The sequence below is a fragment of the Fundulus heteroclitus genome, chromosome 12, assembly GCF_011125445.2.
Source record: "Fundulus heteroclitus isolate FHET01 chromosome 12, MU-UCD_Fhet_4.1, whole genome shotgun sequence".
NCBI lineage: Eukaryota > Metazoa > Chordata > Actinopteri > Cyprinodontiformes > Fundulidae > Fundulus > Fundulus heteroclitus.
The window spans coordinates 27,785,490-27,800,449 of record NC_046372.1 but is presented as its reverse complement, the minus strand read 5'-3'; the positions used below and the strand labels follow the sequence as shown (position 1 = coordinate 27,800,449).

Sequence of the window (14,960 nt, the reverse complement as noted above, 5' to 3'; positions counted from 1 at the left end):
AAGTAAAGCGCTTGTTGATGGAGACGCGACAGAAAACTCAAGCAGCTTTTCAAAGTAAATATGTGTCGCTAGGATTTGAATGTTGTATGTTTGTACTTAACTTTTAGTGTTAAAATATATTCAGAATACATTTTTAACCTGGAAAAAAAAGTATTGTCATTAGGTGCCTAAATAGATGTGATCAGATTTCGTGACATTTTTAATTTGAATCCTAGTGACACATATTTACTGCCATACATGAACACTTTTTTCATTTTCAGAATTTCTTTCTACAGGTCTTGATTTAATCATTCACATTTGTAGCTCTTAAACCTCATTAATAATCTCGAGAGCATAAATATGTGCTTTCCTCTGCGTTTAAAGCTGCTGTTACTAAATGTTCTGTTAGGAGCTCAATGCCTCAAATGTTATTTAAATTTACCACAGAAAGACACACAATGAGTTAGATGATAAAAAAATAATCCAAAACAAGTCAGAGACAGGATTACAGTCAAACACAGATCCATATGCAAAGAGAGGGAAATAAACACCTAAAACTATCAATTTATGATACTAAATTACAAAATAAATCCCACCAGTCAGATGAAAGCTAAAAGCTCCTACTTTCGCTTTGGGCTGTGAATGCATCACCAAACAGCTTGTTCTTTGATGCACATTTTTGCTTGTCGTTTAGTAAAAACAAGTGAAAGTTGAGGGACAAATGATTTTGCAATCCTTTGATTTAAAAGTTTGGCCTCTATCAAGGAACTCGCAGCACATTTCCTCCGTTTCATGGGCCATTTTACACCTAGTTGTTCAACAAGGTTTATACAAAATGAATTTACTTGTTTTACGGGCTGGACAACCATGATTGCTATAAATCGCATGTCTGACGTTCAAATAACTGACATTAATGTAAAAAACTAAATGCACAAATTGAATCAGGGATGCAAAATAATTAGAGTTTAAAATCAGTTTTCAGAGTTGTGAAATCAGCGTCCAGACGTCTTTTTATTGGACCCATCCCATCAGAACCAGCTGCTCTCCTCCTGCCTTGTTGAGCTTTTTTCAAACAGTTTCTGTTGGCTGTCAGGTAGAAAAGACACACACAGAGGGCACATGCTGGAAATGCTGCAGCTGTTCTCTGGGCCTTATCTCTCACTGCAGATCGCTCTCTGCTGGGTCATCTGCTGGAAAATATTATGCAATAACTTCTGTTTAACTCCAATTGGGTCAAGAAGAAGAAGCCGTGCTCGGGTGAAGCGTCAGCGGCGCATCAAAGTCCGCTCCACAAGGTGCTGAACATTTGCTCCCAAAGCAACAATGCAGGATTCACGAAGGGAATTTACTCTTCACACAAACCTTCATACAGAACCTGAAAACACTGATAGTATAGAGCATAAAACATTAAAACTGGAGCCGTATTTTGGAACTAAAGTAATTTTCTAATTACTTGATGGATTTTGACTGATATAGGAAGAGGAACCAGCTTTTATTGGAGTTTGTTTTTAGACGGTGTTGTGCTGAAGGCTGTCCTGAACAGGACTGTGATCTGGAGGAAACAACTTGGTTTATTACTGCCTCTAAATAAAAAAAGGATTTTCAGAAATGTGGGCGTACTGAGTACCGTACACTTAAATGTTCTCAGAACTTGTTCAGGGCTTCTTTTGCAGGAGTTTCTGCGGCGTGGTGTGGAGGCGGTCCGGCTCTGGTTCTGCTGAGGGGTTCAGGAAGCCCAGGTTGCTTTGATAGCAGCCTTCAGGTCATCTCCATCGTTAGTTCTGGTGTCTGTCATCTTCATCTTGACAACACTCCTTAGATTCTCCCTGAGGTTCGGGTCGAGCCTCTTTGCTGGCCAGCCAAGCACATCGATACCATTAAAACCCTTAAAACCTCTGTTGGTGCTTTTGGCTGGGTGGACAGGTGCCGAGGCCTGCTGGAAAATAAAATAAGCATCTCTGGGTTGTCTGCGCATCTAAAATGTCCTGCAGACAGCTGGACTTGATAAAACACAGCGGACCAGAACCAGCGGATCACATGTTACCTGAAATCCTCACTGACTGTGGGAACTTCAAACTGGACCGCATAGATTCTGAGCTTCTCCACATTTCCTCCGCACTCTTCAGAACAACAACTGGCTTTATTCTGCCACTATTTTTCACAATCAGGGAATCTGACTTTGGTTACAGCGTTCACAGAGAGCAGATATTAGGCACTGTCAAGTTTTCTGGCCTCTACAAATCACCTTAGCTTCTGCCCAAACTTGACAAGGGCTTGCTCCCATCAAAGAAATCCAGGACCAACTCTTCTCAGTGTCATCTTTTCATTTTATTTCTCTTTTCTCTTTTTTTTCTTTAAATCCTTGTACTTTTCAATACATGACACCCAAGCAGGTTGAAAACCTACAAACAAACAAATTACAAATTACTTTCAAGTCATCAAGAAAAATAAACAAAATAAACTACTTTCCCATTTTTGTAAAGCCAGCTAAGTCCTCCGAATACAGGTTTAAAGTTCAGTTCCTACCAGTGGTGTTTCTGCAGGAGCTTGAAGATGAGGTCTTTGTTTGTAGAGGTTCTTTCAACACAGGTGTGCTGAGTAGACTTATAGCTCTTGAAGGTCTGAGTGAAAGACGGGTGTGCTTGATTTTCTGTAGGCCACGTGCCAGCTGGGTGGAGATGGTATTGCACTCACACGAATACACCAATTGCTGTTTCAACTTGACACCTCCCACTTGAGCTCCTGGTTTTTTTTTTTTTAACCCAAGGAGGTCACGCCTCTCTCTTCGCCAGATCTTGTCCCAGTAGGGTTTTCTTGTTCTTCTATCGGCAATAACACAACAATGCGCCTTACATCTCTGTGAAGTATTGTTGAGGGTATCTTCACTTGAAGTTCCTTCCTCGTCCTCCTTGTTTGTCCTCCAGCTCTTATAAGTGGTACAGGATAACTTGGATAAGTTCATACATGAACATCTCTTACAGTCCCCTTTCCGTCACAGTTTACGCTGATCACTCTGCCAAATTTGTACTGACTCCTCAAAGCATTTTGGTCTGCCAGCCAAACAATGTCTCCGACAGCAACATTTCGCTTTTTTGAATGCCATTTACTTCTGATAAACAAATTTGGTCCAGCTAATTGACTCCATTTTCTCCAAAATCTATCCACTTCTGTTTGAATGAACTTTAATCTCTTGAGTGGATAACTTTTAAAGTCAAATCCGCAACTATCACTTTTTAGATCAGTTCTTCCAAGCAGCAGATAATTTGGTGTGATGTAGCTTATGCAATCTTCTCGACTTTGAGTTCTTGCATCTATTGGTCTTTCATTAGCCAGATTAGCTGCCATATACAGGAATGTTTGAAATTCACTCCATGTAAAAACTCCGTCCGATCCTAGATTGTGCAATGCTTGCTTGACTATCTTTACAGCTGCTTCTGCTGCCCCATTCCTATGGGGGGAGTCTGCAGGGTGTATTTTCCAGCTCCATTCAGTTCCATGTTCCAAAGCTTCATGTTGAATTTGCTCTTTGTTTAGTTGGTCCAAAAACAGATAAAGATCAGCCAGGACAGGTTTAGCTCCAATAAAGTTTTTTCCGCCATCTGACCATAACTTTCTTGGATGTCCTCTTAAGGCTGTAAATCTCTGGTATGCTAACAAAAAACCTTCACTTGACTGATCGCTTACAAGGTCTGTGTGAATAGCTCTAGATGACATGCAACAGAAGATGATGCCCCACACTTTCAGTTTAACTCTTTTCCGGGCCTCATCCCTCACTTCATAAGGTCCAAAAAGATCAATAGTAGTAAACTCAAATGGTCTAGCCGGCTGTGTTCGTTCTGGTGGAAGATCCCCCATTATCTGCTCACATCTTTTTGCCCTGATTTTCCGGCACGTCACACAGTTATTCACAACTTTCTTAGCCAATCTTCTGCCTCTCACCACCCATGCTTTTTTCCTCATCTGCAGTAATGTACCAGCAATACCTTCATGATTGACTTCATGAGCTTCAAGAGCAACCAATGTGGATACCCATGAGTCATAGGGTAAAATGGGAACAGCTCTTTATCTTCATTAAAGAATTGAATACGACCCCCACATACCTGAAGTCCAGAATCTTGTTCTTTAAACACAACTAGCCTGTTTAAAGTTGTGTCATGGAACGAGGTATTCTCTTGTGCAGCCAGAAAAACCTCTCTCAGTGCATTCTCACACTCTTTAACACTAAGCCCGGGATGGATGGTTGATTGTTTGACGTCTGTTGAAATTTTTACTTTCACTTTTCTGCCACTATGGTGATTTTCCAAAGTGAGTCTCCAGTTTTCAACAGCTCTTCTCACCCATGCAATAACTCTGACCAGTTTAGAAAGACTGCTGTATCTTCTCTCTTGAATTAACTGCTTGGCAATGAATGTAAGAGGTGAGATTTTGAGCTCCATGCCCCTTTCTTTACCCTTTGTAACTTTTAGAGCATTCTTTGTTGCCTCCTCATTACACAATTTTTTTTTTAGTTTGCTTAGACTGTGCTCTAGTTGTTACTGCTGAGAAAGCTTTTCTTTGGAGTTTTTCAACCCCTTCTCTTGCACTTATAGCAATGTCTTTGGCAGATCTTTTCGGCCATTGGTCAATAGGTTGCACCAAAAACTTTGGTCCATTTTGCCACTGTGAGTCCTCTTGGAGGTGCTCAGGACATGCTCCTCTTGATGTAATGTCTGCAACATTGAGCTCACCTGGAATCCACCACCAATCTGCTACAGGCCCAGTTTTCTGTATTTCACCAATTCTATTAGCAAAGAAAGTTTGGTACCCATAGCTGTCACGCTGAATGGCTCCTAACACAGTTTGGCTGTCTAGAAGATGGTACCACCCTCCAATTTCCATCCTACTGTGCTTTTCAACATACTTCCTCAGACGAGCTGCAAACACCGCACCACAGATTTCTGCCTTTACAGGTTCTCCTTTCTGGTCGAGTGGAGTTAGTTTTGCTTTGGATTCTACAAGTCTCACTTGGATCCCTTGCTCTGTCTCCCATCTGAAGTATAGAACTGCCCCATAACTTTTGTCACTCCCATCAGAAAAAGTTATTCCAATGGGCTTTCCGATCCAACTGATTGGTGTTAAACTCCTGTGAAATTTAATTTGGCCCAGGCGAACATACTCCTGGAACAATTCAATGGCTTAATTTCTTAGTCCATCAGAAAGTGGTTGATCCCAAGTATCACCTGCTTTGCCTGCAGTTTTGGTTTCTTGAAAAGCCTTTCTCACTAGAATGGCTCCTTTTTGTTTGGTGGGTGTAACTAGCCCAATGGGATCAAAAAGACTAGCTACTTGGCTAAGGAGTTCTCTCCTAGTGAGAGGATTTGGAGTTTTTATTCTCACTTCTCCTTCTTCTAGGTTTTGTCCCATCCTCATTTTTTTCCTCCTCTTTGAGAAGTTAATTGATGTCATCACATACAATTTATCCTCCTCCACCAGATATCCCACTCCCAAAGCCTTATTGTCATCCTCTTCCAACTGATTAGGGAGTTTAAGGATTTTATCTCTGCCCGATAAGGACATGTTTTGCCTCCCACTTTGACCTGATAGAACCCATGGTTTCAAACAGAATCCCCCAGCTTGTAAGATCTCTTCCACCTTCTCAATGTGTCTATGCAAAAGTTCTGGGTCATTGTCAGATGTTAGAATATCATCGACATAACAGTCTTCTTCCAGGATCCTCCGCTCCTCTTTACAGCTGTCAAACATGGGCAGTTTTGCCGTCTCTCGCATCGCTACTTGGGCAATACATCCAGCAGGTCGATCCCCAATGTTAACTCTGGTAATGGCAAACTCACCGATCTCCTCTTCTGAGCCGTCTCTCCAGAGGAACCTGTGTAGATGTCTCTCCAGGTCCTCTAGCCACACAGAGTTATACATCTTTTTAATGTCTCCCAGGGCAGCATGCAGTCCCCTTCTGAACCTGAGTAGAACAGCACGAATAGGATTTAAAACATCAGGACCTTTCAGCAGAATATCGTTCATACTTAGGCCTTCAAATCCTTGACTGCTGTTCCATACTAAACGCACAGGAGTGGTCACAGAATGAGGATTTGGCGCCACCTGATGGTTTACATACCATACTGGTCCTTTCCAGTTGTTTAGAGTGTCTTCTGTTAGTTTTACTGCTGCTTTCCTCTCCACCATTTCATGCACCTGGCTTGCATAGACAGTTTTCCATTCAGGCTCTTTATTTAATCGTCTTTCTATTCTTAAGAAAGTTGATTCAACACTTTTCCTGTTATTGGGAAGACAAGTGGGTTCTACAATCCAAGGATACTTTGCATCCCAGTGGGGAGCATCACTGTGGTTATCTGCTTGCACATAGGTAAGGCCTTGTTTAATTATTTCAAGTTCTTTCTCCTCCATTAATGTCATATCTTTCCCACCTGGCTGACATGTCCCACAGCGACATCCACCACACTTTGGTTCACAAGCTGCTCCTATGCTCTCCCACTTCCACCAATCAATGAACTCTTTATTGGTAGTTGTGTTTTTGCTTTCTGCTTTAACTTCTTCAAAACTGCAGGCTTCTTTATACTCCACAGCAGCAATGCGCATGGAACGAGCAAAGTGCGTTTCTGACCTGTATGCTGCCACGTCGACGTCTTCACAAAGATCCGGATGAGCTCCTCCCACGGTCATGCCGAGTGGACTGTTCCACAGAACCAAGTCTCCCACAACCTTGACTCTTTGAGGGGCCAGTCTGCCTTCTCTGTGGCTTATTAGCAGCTCAATAGTATCTGGTCTTTTAAGGTCCTCCAGGCCAACATCTGGGAAAAACCTTTGCAACTGTTGAGGTTGAATGACTTTAAGCACCTTAGCAATTTCACTAAGTCCATAACACATGAGTTGGTGAGCTTTCACTTTGCCTTTGGGGGTCTTAACTCTTACTTTTAGCAGGTATCTTTTTGTTCTAACTTTGACTGACATTCCCCCAACACCATGAACAACTAATGTTATGTTTTCACCTTCCAGGCTCAACCTTTTAGCTGCTTGATGAGTAATGTAATTAGTATCAGAAGCCAGGTCAATCAAAGTGCCAATTTTCTGGCCTGCGTTCGCAGTGACTTCCAATAGCATTAGAATGACAGGTTGCTCCTTTAGTCCATATGACTCCGTAAGACCAGAGGCTTCACGCCTTGTGTTTCTTGTTGAAGCAGTCACATTTGAAAAGGCTTCTCTGCATTCTTCTGCTAGTTCTGGTGAAAGTCCAGCTATGAATTTTTCCTGCTCTTCTGTCAATCTATTTTCCCTTCTTGGTTTATCAGTCTCAACCTTTGTACTTTTACCCTTTGGGCAAAGGAGAAAATGGTGATCTGAAAAGCTTCTCTTCTTACAATCTTTATCTCTACAAAGGTAGGTGTTGACGCAATCAGCATCTCCATGCTTTCTCAAACACCTTTTGCATGTGTCCAATGTCTTTACAATGTTGAGCTTTTCAGGTAAATTCATTACTTTGAACTGTTTGCAGAAGAATATTTTATCTCCGTGTCTTGTGTCTCCACACACAATACAGGCATGATTCTTTCTTGTGGATCGAGTAAAAGCATGTCGTTTCTCAAACTTCTTCTCAACCTTTTCACTCACTCCTAGTTGCTCCAATTTCTCTAGAACTTCCTCCTGTGTTTTTAGAAATTTGAGAAGACTATCAAAATGGTTATTTGGTGTAACTGCATTGGCAGGATTAACCATAAAAACTAGCCAGTCTCTCTTTATAACATCAGGTAGTTTACTCTCTAGAGATTTAATAACCAGAGGATTTTTCATTGCTCCAATATTACCTAACTCTGTTAAGTCAGCTAGAGCCTTTTCAATTTCTTGAATAAGATCTATCACTTTCCTTGGCTGGTTTGCTTTCCGGGGTGGAGTCTTCTCAAGCTCTTCAATAATTTCTAAAGCAATGCTTAACTTGTCGCCATACCTATTTTCCATCACTCGAAACATATCTGCAGCAGTATCATAAGTAGACAGGTGTAATTCATTACAGATCCTTACATCTACACTATCCAACAACTGAAACTTTTTCACTTCCACTGAGCCACTTGGTTCTCCCTGCTTCTGCAGACTTTCCCAGTCTTTTCTCCATCTGTGAAAGTTTCTTTTACAGCCATGAAATTTTGGTAGACAAATGGGTCTAATCTTTACACTGGGTGCAGGTTGCGCTCGTATAGGAAAAGATGTAAGGTCTAATTGAGCAGCATCTGATTTCCTCTTCTCCTCTGCAATCGTTTGTGCTATGGCAAACTGAGATTTTCTTGTTTGAAGTTTATTTTTCATCAATTTCATTTGTTTTACTCTGTCTTCTATATTGTCCCTTTCTTCTACTGGAATCCACACTTCCCAGGTCACAAAACTTTTAATAGATTCCTGGATCACATTCTCCACGAAGGACAGCTGCACTTCATATGCGCTTTTGTTCACAGTTAAAACTTTTATCTCAGAAGCATCATTGCATGCCTTTTCTGCCTCTTGGATTGCAGTATAGAGTTCATCTTGACCATACTTTTTCCACAAATTAGACTGAACTATTTGTTTGACTTCTTCTAATTTTAATTCACAGTCATTAATAGTCTTTTCCAAATCAGCTGTTTGCTGTTTATCAAGTTCACCATCTTCATCTCCCACCTCTGCCAGTAGTCCAGCTTTGTAATCATCATTTGAATCACTTACATGTCTGGCATCGGAAGTTAGCTTTTTAAACTCCTCCCGTAGTTCCATCTCTGTCATGTTGGAAGCTTTTCTGCTCAGGAAATTAGCTTGCTTGGTGAAGGAAGACTTTGCCATGGTGCGATCCAGCTTCAATTGTTTCACTGACTTTCCAAACATTTCTTCAGCCATTGTGGATTGTATAGATGAGATGACCTGATGTTCCTCCTTGAGTTGATTCGTCAAAGCTTTCCTCTCAGGACTTCACTGTCATCTGATCTTCTGTTGGTTTCCAACTGGTTCCCAATTGATTCGAACTGGTTTCCATTGGTTTTCAACTGTCAAGTTTTCTGGCCTCTACAAATCACCTTAGCTTCTGCCCAAACTTGACAAGGGCTTGCTCCCATCAAAGAAATCCAGGACCAACTCTTCTCAGTGTCATCTTTTCATTTTATTTCTCTTTTCTCTTTTTTTTCTTTAAATCCTTGTACTTTTCAATACATGACACCCAAGCAGGTTGAAAACCTACAAACAAACAAATTACAAATTACTTTCAAGTCATCAAGAAAAATAAACAAAATAAACTACTTTCCCATTTTTGTAAAGCCAGCTAAGTCCTCCGAATACAGGTTTAAAGTTCAGTTCCTACCAGTGGTGTTTCTGCAGGAGCTTGAAGATGAGGTCTTTGTTTGTAGAGGTTCTTTCAACACAGGTGTGCTGAGTAGACTTATAGCTCTTGAAGGTCTGAGTGAAAGACGGGTGTGCTTGATTTTCTGTAGGCCACGTGCCAGCTGGGTGGAGATGGTATTGCACTCACACGAATACACCAATTGCTGTTTCAACTTGACAGGCACCAATAGGTAATGATGATGATTGATGATGATTGGACAACTCAGCAACTGTCTGGTTGTTTTTCTCCTCAGCCCAGGTGAGCTGCTGCTGCTGTCTCTGATTCAGGAGGAGAGCAATATGACAGCTGTCCCCTTAAGACTGCTGCTATCCCCGTAGGTTGTGCACCTTTCTCAACTTTCCATTTATATGCTGGGATCCAGGACCCTGTGAACATTCAATAAAATTTTATTTATATAGCACCATTTCACAACACATGTCATCTCTAGTCTCTTTCTAAAGTCAGACTCCATCAGATCCTCCAGGTTGGTGAGAAAGTTTCCTCTCTAAGGAAACCCAGCAGGTTGCATCAAGTCTCTCCAAGCAGCATTCACTCCTCCTGAAAGAGCGTAGAGCCACAGTGGACAGTCGTCTGCATTGTTGATGGCTTTGCAGCAATCCCTCATACTGAGCATGCATGAAGCCACAGTGGAGAGGAAAACTCCCCTTTAACAGGGAGGAGAACCTCCAGCAGAACCAGAACCAGGCTCAGTGTGAACGCTCATCTGCCTCCACCCACTGGGGCTTAGAGAAGACAGAGCAGAGACACAGAAAGCACAGAAGCTCACATTGACCCAGGAGAACTTTCTATGTTAGAGAAGACAGAGCAGAGACACAGAAAGCACAGAAGCTCACATTGACCCAGGAGTACTTTCTATGTTAGAGAAGAAAGAGCAGAGACACAGAAAGCTCAGAAGCTCACATTGACCCAGGAGTACTTTCTATGTTAGAGAAGAAAGAGCAGAGACACAGAAAGCTCAGAAGCTCACATTGACCCAGGAGTACTTTCTATGTTAGAGAAGAAAGAGCAGAGACACAGAAAGCTCAGAAGCTCACATTGACCCAGGAGTACTTTCTATGTTAGAGAAGAAAGAGCAGAGACACAGAAAGCTCAGAAGCTCACATTGACCCAGGAGTACTTTCTATGGTAGAGAAGACAGAGCAGAGACACAGAAAGCTCAGAAGCTCACATTGACCCAGGAGTACTTTCTATGTTAGATGGTAATAGAGGATGATCTGCCTCCCCCGATGATGTCACAGCTAACAGAATGCCAGACCAGGTGTACCTTCTATGAAGAGAAAAGACAGAGCAAAGGGGCTAAATGACCCTTTAGTCCTTTGAATGCAATCACTCTTAGGAGAAAACTGCTTTCTAGCTGCAGAGAACGTTTAGATAATAGAGCTCTGTGTTTGGCTTGGAAACAAGAGATCACTGATGGGACAGCACAGCCATTCATGGGCGTGACCTCTGACCTGTGAAGCCAGTCACAGGTGATTCTGACTCAGCGATACTGTTACGCACCTTTGTGTGCTAATAATAACAAGAAAAAGGACTTTGTGGACTTAGAGAGTGCAGGTGAAGCAAACCAAGACAGATTCAGTGTATGAATGTGCAGGTCTGAAATGAAAGGTTAGGCTTTCCAATCAGGGAGTTAATGCATGGTAGGTTTTTACTGGAGCTATGGTTACTAGATGTGTACTACATCTTAGGTAAGAAACGTGATGATACGCACACATTTAGAAAAAAAAGTGCTCCTGGAGGCTTAGAACCACAAGAAAAGCACAAAAGACAAGTTGAAACAAGAGCTTGTTACACACTAGTCACGCTTGTCTTCTTCCAATAGTTTCATTTTGGACGCACATGTAAAAGAAACAAAATAATCGTGGTGCACACACAGAGCATCTGCAGTTGACCGTAATGGATGTTATATATGTCGTTAAAGTCCTCAGAGACTGTGTTTCATAATCATTATTTATAATAACGTGGGAGGGAAAGCATGCAGTAACTGTGCAAAACATCAGTTGTCTTTGTTTTTCTGTCCTTATTTAGGGAAAAAACTGTTTAAAGCAAAATAATGTTGGAGAAAACCACAATTAAATTGGTTTGTTGTATCACCTTTAGCGGCAGCAACACAACGGTCAGTGAAGTGTTACGAAGATTTCTTGTTGCACAGCCCAAACCCAAAGTTATAGTCAGAGCTGGGCTTTGACTAGACCGTTGCTTATTCTCTTTTTCGCTCCTACTGTGGTTGAGTTCCTGCTTTGTTTGGGATTAGTTTCCTGTTGATGATCCAGTTTGAGTTCATGACTCCATGACTACAAGATGCCAGGGGCCCATCGGTCTAAAACAAACCCAGATCATCACTCCTCCACCACCGTGCTTTTGTGTTAATATGCATGGTTTGGTTTCTGCAGGAACGGTAGGATTTATTAAGGACAGGTGTCTCTGCTTAGGGGCGATGGAGCGGGCTCCCCACATAGTGGATTAATCTCCCAACCTCAGGATCTTTACCCATTTCCTTTCACAACACTGACTAAAGCCCATTAGCAACACAGGATACTAGAGAGAGAGAAACATTGCTACTTTTGGTCTCGTCTGGCAAAAGCACATTTTGCTGAATATATCTAGATATATTTCTCCAAACCCATGTTTTTTTGGTGACTTCCATCTTCCAAACAAGCCAAACATTGATAAGAAGCAGCTGAGTTTACTGCAGTTAAACCTGCAGGTCCTGGATGTGTGTATTTAATGCTTATGCCAGGTCTGGGGTTGAAATCCCAGCTTGGGGCCTTTCTGCGTGTTCTCCCTGTCCGTCTGGGTGCTCCAGCTTCCTCGCAGACTCTGAACACGTGACTGTCAGGTTAAGTGGTCTCTAAATTGCGTTTAGCCATGAGTGTTCGTTTGTCTCCGTGTTTCCTGTGATGGAGCGGCGACCCGTCCAGAGTAAACCTCGTTCTCACTCAATGCACAGCGGGGGTGTAGACGAAGGAGGCTCGTGCTCAAATACGCCAATGATAAGCTATTTATTGGGTTAAATCAACTGATACTGATACTTCACCTTTTGTTCTTATATGAATAAATAAATAGTTCTAGCTTCTTCCCTCTGATTCAGCTTTTGCTAAATAACAAAAAGGAGTAATAATTTGCTGATGAGGAGGACATCCTGCAGGGCCTCCAGTCAACATTTCTCAGCTGTAGTTTAATCTTCTTTAATGGGAAGTTCTGCTGTCGTCTCCACACCCTCCCTCTTTGCATTTTCCACAATCAAAAAGGTAAAACACAAACGAGTTTGTCTTCATTGGAAATGAGGGAACTGGATTGTAACGTTGTTTTAGCTGTTGCAGAAAACGAAACTTTTTATTGAGATCTAATTAGAAGGAAGTCAACTGTTGTAATTAAGGAACCAGAACCAGCCGTCTCGATGCTGCCGCTCTGACCCAAAAAGATTTCACGTTTGTTTCACTGAGTTCCACGATGCCCTTCTGAACGGGTTCACATATGTGTTAAAGATAGGAGGAAAAAACTAAAGTAGGTCATTGTGTTTTACTGGGAAAGTTGGTTTACCCCAAACCTCAACATGCTCTGACTCCTCCCACTTGTTCTTTTTTTCTTCACTGCGGTTTGAAGCCAAATGTGAAACGGTTTGCAGCTCATTTCCTACTTTACTGGACTGTAGATTTATGCAAATCAAGATTTATTCCAAACTGCTACTTTTGGTTTATAAGAAAAGTGTGTTGGTTATATTTTAATGAGGTTGCATGTTAGTTACAGTTGGTACATTTAAGCTTAAAATTATCAATACCCCCAAAACATTTAGATTTTAATTCAACCAATAAGTCTGTTTCTGAAATGTAACTGGCATCTCTCACAACAAAAACCAATAAAACAATAATGCAACATAAAAGAAGTATCTATTTTTAAACTGTTTTTATCCATGTTTAATGAAGTGGGTCGTGCTGAAAATTAATCTTACCCTTCTTCATAATTTGTGAAAAAAAAGTATTCACAGTCACACTTAAGAAAGGCCAATTAAAATAGCAGTCCAGGTTTCAGACTGTGGGAGAACCCTGGAGTACCCAGAGAGAACCCACGCATGCACAGGGAGAACATGCAGACACGAAAGACCTCAGGCCAGGATTTGAACCCGGGACCTGCTGGGTCCAACTGAGGCATCGTTGAGGCCCAGAAGGAACATGCTGGTGAAATTCAAATATTTCTCTAAACCTAAAACTGCCAGGGGTGGGAATAATGATAATAATAATAATAATAATAATAATAATAATAATAATAATAATAAATATATAAATATATATATATATATATATATATATATATATATATATATATATATATATATATATATATATATACATCACACATAGCCATTTAACTGGACAGAGGCTGTCAGATCCAGTAAATGACGTAAATCCAGTAAATGACATGTTGTTTCTAACAGAAAACAAAGGTGTGCATCTACTAAGTTTTTCTGGATTAGATTCACTTACACCCCGTTTCCACTCCACTTTTTTAACCGAGCTGAGACCAGTCTGAGCTCGGTAACCGAGATAACTCTTGTGTGTAAACGGTCAGCAGACTGAACCGGACCGTGCTAAACATAACTGGACCGCGCTAACTGCAGACCAGTTCCTCAGCAGGTCTCAGACTGTTTTTTTATCCCGGTTATCTGATAAAGAGCGCATGAGCAGACGGCGTCATCCCCTTACAGTCAGCTGACTGTCTGCGGGTTTTCTGGCTGCACGTCCCGATTACAATCCATTCAGACAAATTTCAGACATTCATAATAATACTAGCTTCCTTACCGTGCCACACGGTTTCCAGAGATGATTCTGCTTAGCAGTGTGATGAACCTCAGCGTCTGTTGTTGTTTCCTGCGTCGGTAAATCCTGATTAGACGTTTGTTTGTCTTAGCCACGTCCCAAAAACCGACTCTGTCTAACCATAACATCCTGAATGTTACGGGCGCCGCCATTTTGATTTGCTCGGTCCCGCCTTCAATCCCAGAGAGCAGCAGTACCACAGATCGCCACTAGGAGGCAAGGAGGAGCCAAGGAACCGGGATAGTGTGGTGTGTAAACGGTCGTCTGGGTTTGGTTAACTGATCCAAGCTCAGACTGGTCTCAGCTCGGTTTAACAAGGGGAGTGGAAACGTGGCTATAATTGTAAAACTGTAAATAAACTGAGTTTATATGTCGCGTTTCCAGTAATACTGACCACTCATAGCTCTTTACTCATCCAATCACACACTAAGTGACTAAGTGACTTGTCAGCTAGCTGGAATCAAACCCACAACCTTCCAATCACCAGACAAACTACTCTACCCACTGAACTAATTGTCGGCACCGATCCAGCATCTTTTCCACGGTTTTCCATCAATGATCTGGGCTGGAAGCTGGCGTCTGTACAGGATATCCTTTCTCCTGCTGGGATTGAGCCGTCTGACCTCTGCCGCCGAGCAAATGCTCAGGTGTTTAGTTCAGTTGGTGCTTTCCCAGCTGGATTGGTGGTGATCAGGCTGATCAGGAGTCTGGAGATCCCTGCAGCTACATCAAGGAACAGAGTTCAACCTGAAACATAAACCAAAGTCCCTTTAAATGTCAAAAAGTTTCAC

The 14,960-nt window shown here is 41.8% G+C and overlaps 1 protein-coding gene and 2 long non-coding RNA genes across 3 annotated transcripts in view; 1 reads left to right on the top strand and 2 right to left on the bottom strand.

Moving 5' to 3' along the window:
• Window positions 1-14,960, top strand: part of LOC105938173 (phospholipid-transporting ATPase ID) — a 67,902-nt gene that overhangs the window by 13,978 nt on the left and 38,964 nt on the right. The window lies entirely within an intron of this gene.
• On the bottom strand, window positions 2,324-2,589 carry LOC118564942. The gene is made up of 2 exons (XR_004932098.1): window positions 2,506-2,589; window positions 2,324-2,381 (listed from the first exon to the last, which is right to left on the bottom strand). It is a non-coding gene; the product is annotated as an uncharacterized LOC118564942 (long non-coding RNA).
• LOC118564940 lies at window positions 9,129-9,394 on the bottom strand. The gene is made up of 2 exons (XR_004932097.1): window positions 9,311-9,394; window positions 9,129-9,186 (listed from the first exon to the last, which is right to left on the bottom strand). It is a non-coding gene; the product is annotated as an uncharacterized LOC118564940 (long non-coding RNA).